Below are 5,516 nucleotides of genomic sequence, written 5' to 3'. Positions count from 1 at the left end.
AATTGTGTGAAAAAAAGGAAGCTATAGTTTTTACGATTAAGGAGTTGTTGTAAATCTCAAAAAATAGTTTACGGGTGCACATCCGACCTATATTGTAAGACAAAGGCGAGCGAATCATCTCTACATCCCACACAGCCTTGCGATGAGTAGAGAGCTAACTGTTCTTTTTGCCGTTCACTAAAGAATATTGCAGTTTTTCAATGGGTTTCTTAACTGAGTGTCCCACCAATTTTAGTTTCAATCTTGTACACGAATGATAAGACAGAACATTGCGCATCTAATAAGTGGTTGAGTGGTGGACTATGAAGACTAGTACTGACTTAAACAAACATGATAATCCGTCAATAAAAAATCAAAAGATAAATACTTAGGAATAACAATGAAAAAACGTTGTTGATGAAATTGCAGTCTCAGAACTGTACAATGCCAGTCTCACAGCCCTCTTTCCATATGCCATAGCCACATATCAATGCAACTCCTATATTTAAGAAAAAAGACGTAGGATCTTAGCATTGAGCAGAGCGATTATATCAGAAAAATAAAACATAATTACAGCTTCTTCAGTGATGCCTGTTTTTATCGAGTGGGATTCACCTCTTCATTTCCCTTAGCCAATCTGATGTAATGCCCAATGCGAAAAAACGTAGATGGCTCAACTCTGGGCCATTCAACATAATAGTAGTAGCTTGAGCAAAAAAAGTTTGTTTAAGAATTGGGTAGGGGCCGCGCGAACACAGGCTCCCGCTGCCACAAATTATGACATAGGCTCGACCACTTGGGCCGACCTTAGGCGGGCACCCCTCCAAAGTGCAATGGAGGTCACCAACCTAGGCCATGGCTCTTATTGATCGCCCATTGACCCCGTCCAGGTAAGTATGTTCCCTTGATGCTCCTCCCTATGATTTTATATCCCTCCAGCTCTTGGTTTTCCTTTGTGTTAGCCGATATGGGACATCTTGTGCCTAAGCTATCTTCTCTTTGAATAGGATAAGCAGTGTTTAGATCCTAGTGATACAAACTCAGTTCTTTTAAGTCCTCTATTGCCAGTATACTAACCATGTGGATTTTGGTGTAGCTATGGAGAAGTGAGCGTCTTATCATTGGGTTCACAGTTCTCTCTTTTGACATAAAAATTAAGGTACTTACATCAATTTTCTATCTTTAAGTAGGGGTTACTAATCAATTGATTTTACAGTTCAAAGTGGATTTTGGTTTTGATCAGTGCCTCCTCTTTGCAGACATATGCAGGATTTTCACTAGTTAATCTTTCATACCAGATGTCAAAACTTATGGAATTATAGCATTTGGTGCAATCCCCTAACCACATTGCAAAGATCCTATGTTTTCCAAAACACAGTACTAATTTTTTATTGTGAGCAAATGTATTACCTCAATTAATTCATTATTTTACTCGTTCTAGAAAGTAGAATGTTTATTTATTCTCGATTCCAGCTTCAGTAAGATAAAAGTTAGTATTAGTTAAATGGGCAGTGCTGATTTTTTGTAACATTTCAAAAATAAGAGTACTTTCCCCCTGAATAAGAGAGTATTGGATATGATGTCTAATTTCACACAATTCTACTTGGGGATGGGGAATTATAGTAAATCTATCTGCTCCAAATTGTGATGTTGTAACAAAAAAAAGTCAGAACTCATACTGAATTATTAGAATGTAATTAGCTACAATCTTAAAATAAAACCATATTTGAGAGATTTGTTATTAATAATGTAACTCAGAAAGAGTTAATAAGTGGCCGAGTATATTCAGATGGTGGAGTGCAGTTCCACTGCTTTCAAAATTTTCATATTTCAAATTTTCTGATCAAATATGACAATACAAAAGCCGTTTACCGTTCAGTTCTGTTTATACTTAGGTTGAGTTTCCACATAGCAGAATGCCGTTCTTCAAGAATATTGATATCAATAGCGGACATCGAGTCAAATAAATGGTTTAGTTTACTGTTGGACGATGAAAACCAGCATTGATTTGAAACAAGATAATTTTAGCACTCACTATTTACATAGGTAAGACACTATGACATCCATCACGATCATATCCTACCATTGATTGTGGCCAGGATTTGACTAGAAATTCTGACGATCAGCATAACTTGCTACAATTTTGGCGATAGGAATGAGAGGCTTTAAAATTCTGGCGCCGTACTTTTTCCCATCTGACTAGACCATCTGCAACAAAACAGATGAATTGATGATTGTGTTGTAACTCAAGACAATAAAGTTTCCCCATCATAACTAACTTCCTGTCCCAATGTTTTACTCAACTTCTTGTGCACTAAACTCTCCTGGTGGCGAGTTTCCTTATATCCAATACTTTTGTCTATCAGAACATCCCTAATCTGATAAAGCCCTTCTTTCATGACCTCAAGCTTCTTAACCTCCAAAGTTAATTTTGTCTCTTCACTCAAGCAATTAATAAGGTCGAGAAACATTTCAAGAACATCTTCCCACTTGTTAGAAGTGGGTGACTCCGCGCCTTTGGCAGGTACAAGGCGCATCCATGAAGTGGATTCAGGGTCATAAGAAGTGGCACTTTCTAAAAACTTTTGACAAGTTGCAACTATTTGCTGCGCCATTTTAATTTCTTTACTCGGACACCTACTATTTAGAAAATCTATCTCAGATTTCAGTCGAGTTAATATCTCCCCGAGTGCCCTGTCCATATCGGGTACTTTGTGACCTGTGCACATACTGATTGCCTGACAAGCTTCTTTTGTTGAGCAGACGCATTCAAGAAGTTTGACACTTTTGTGAGGGAATCAATGGTAATCGATTTCCTCTCGCTAGCTTTACTGAAATACACGGGCTGGTCGTATTGTGAATCAGCTAATGCTTCCATCACATTCTTCTTCATCCTTTCTTGCATTGACGGACACCCAACAAAGGTCCTAGCCAATGATTTAAAAGTATACATCTTTTGTTCCAAGCTCTCATCATTAACTCGCGCGGTCATTAACATTGACTAGCTTACCATCAACTAAGTCCACATTCTTTAGCAAGTGGCTCAATTTTGTTAATTTTGAGAAAACTTTCTCATACCATTCAGAAAGCAAAGACTCCTCATGGAATTCTTCTGGGCCGTGATTGTATAGGGTGAAATATGTATGACACGTGGTCATCTAAAGGAAAGACACGTGGAACCCAAGACGGGGATGGCCGAAGACCGAACATAGTTATTTCGCTTGTCACCGGAAGGGATAACGTTCATAAAGGTATATTAAATGCTCTGCGCCCGGTAGCATTTAATAAAAAATATTCTGCAGCATTAAGAGTGACGACCCATTACAGAGAATTTGGCATTTAGGTTCACTGTTACATCTTCATCAATGACCCTCATAATTGACATTAAAGAAGGGCGCGATACTAGGACCTCCTTCCCTAGACACAGCTATAAATAGTGAGCCCGGTTATCATTGTAAAGGACACGAATTTTCTGGCTAAACTTACGCTACATTCTATACAAAATTTAATACAATCTTACTTTTCCGCTTTTTGATCTCATCATTGTTGTGCCTGGAAACCTTATTCCCTGAACTGTCATCTCTGCTGTTTTATCTACATTTTAAGGTTAAGTATTGTACATTTCTTCAATTATTATATTATTTTAGGATCAAATTAGTTCACTTGTCTAGAAATCACGTATAAATTCAACTGTACCGTTTTACGGGTAAACAGTTTGGCGTCCACTGTGGGGCCTAGACAGTTGTGCAATTAAATTGATCCTTGCCTTTTTTTACTAACGTGATTTGATTATTTTGTCTTAGAAAAAATCACAAAAAGGCAGATAACACTGTTAACAACACGCACAACCCTAAAATTCGAGGGAATCAGCCTCATTTCGAGGATTCAATCAGTGACACCCGCAATGAGGGGAATGACGCCACGTCGGTGCCTGACAGGCAGTACCCTCGACAGGTTCGGGAGACAACTCCCGATGATGCTGATGAGGAGCATGTCGTGGTTGTGGTGAGGGTCCTGCAAGAGTAACATGCGATCATTCTAGGCTATCTCACACGGCAGGATAAGGTTATGACGGAGCTGAAGCAGGCACTATCGGGGGCTTCGAATAATGCAAACAGACGAGATCCAATTCCTCCCGGTGTACATCCAACCTATATTGAAAGACAAAGGCAACATCCAACTTCTAGCGCGAATAATATGTACATCCCACACAGCCTTGCGATGAGCAGAGAGCTGACTATTCTTTTGCCTTTTACTAGTGATAATACAGAACATTGCGCATCTAATAAGTGGTTGAGTGGTGGACTATGAAGACTAGTGCTGACTTAAACAAACATGATAATCAGTCAATTTTACATGGTTTAAAAATGACAACTTTGAGAAATTATCAAAAGGATAAGATAGAAGCAGAATATCATAATCAGAATAGCTTATTACATCTGGGGATCGAAAGCTAAATACTTTTGTCTTAATCAGAACTTGGAAAAGCTAATGTAGCTAAAACAAATTTCTTAGTGGTACAAAATAAGTAGATCTTTTTACTAAAACAACCCATCTTTTGACTTTTCAACCCAATTATAAGACAATCACTTCTACAGCTACACCAAACTGGTTAGTAAACTGGCAGATAGAGGACTTAAAAGAACAGAGTTTGTACTACAAGACGACATTTTTCATTGTAGTAGTAAACACTAGGATCTAAAGACTGCTTATCCAATTCACAATTGAGAGGTCTTGCTGAAAATTATAACAGCCCCTTGCTGGACGGGGTCAATGGGCGATCAACAAGACCCATGGCCTAGGTTGGTGACCTCCATTGCACTTTGGAGGGGTGCCCACCTAAGGTCGGCCCAAGTGGTCGAGCCTACATCATAATTTGTGGCAGCGGGGGCCTGCGCTCGCGCGGCCCCTACCCAAGTCTTCAACAAAAGTTTTCCACTCAAGGCATGACTATTGTGTAGTTGTGAATTCGTTGAGTTCCCCTTACAAATCTATGCCAATATTTGTAATTTTATTGTACTTGTTAGATAAATGAGAAATTTCTGTGGAACTCCAATTTGTTAATTTAGATTTCGCATGACATAAATAACTCTAGTTGTTGTAGTAGTTGTTTGCCTTTGTATATTTGGGTGTGAGGACTGGGGATGGATGTAACGACCCGACTGGTCATTTTGAATATTATAATCTCATTTTTTCATTTACTGATCAATTTATGCTTTAGTCTCATAATTAAAAATTTTAAGTTAGAAAAGTTACCGTATGTAGACTTATGTGTAAACAAGCTCGGATTTGCATTTTGATGATTTCAATAGCTCCGTATGGTGATTTTGAACATAGGAGCGTGTCCGGAAATTATTTGGAGGTCCGTAGTGGAATTAAGCTTGAAATGCCGAAAGTTAAAATTTTGGAAAGTTTGACCGGGAGGTTGACTTTCTGATATCGGGGTCAGAATCCGATTCTGAAAATTGAAATACCTCCGTTATATCATTTATGACTTGTGTGTAAAATTTGAGATCAATCGGATGTGATTTGATAGG

The 5,516-nt window shown here is 38.5% G+C and overlaps 1 long non-coding RNA gene and 2 other non-coding genes across 3 annotated transcripts; 2 read left to right on the top strand and 1 right to left on the bottom strand.

Annotated features, from left to right (window-relative positions):
- Positions 1–716: 716 nt before the first annotated feature.
- LOC117280204 (U1 spliceosomal RNA) lies at positions 717–877 on the bottom strand. The gene has a single exon (XR_011410783.1). It is a non-coding gene; the product is annotated as a U1 spliceosomal RNA (small nuclear RNA).
- Positions 803–4,896, top strand: LOC138896701 (uncharacterized). Its single transcript, XR_011410098.1, has 2 exons — positions 803–869; positions 4,782–4,896. It is a non-coding gene; the product is annotated as an uncharacterized lncRNA (long non-coding RNA).
- LOC117280952 (U1 spliceosomal RNA) lies at positions 4,732–4,892 on the top strand. The gene has a single exon (XR_011410787.1). It is a non-coding gene; the product is annotated as a U1 spliceosomal RNA (small nuclear RNA).
- Positions 4,897–5,516: the final 620 nt, after the last annotated feature.

Source organism: Nicotiana tomentosiformis, chromosome 8, assembly GCF_000390325.3.
Source record: "Nicotiana tomentosiformis chromosome 8, ASM39032v3, whole genome shotgun sequence".
NCBI classification, from domain to species: domain Eukaryota; kingdom Viridiplantae; phylum Streptophyta; class Magnoliopsida; order Solanales; family Solanaceae; genus Nicotiana; species Nicotiana tomentosiformis.
This window is presented reverse-complemented; position numbering and strand designations above follow the sequence as displayed.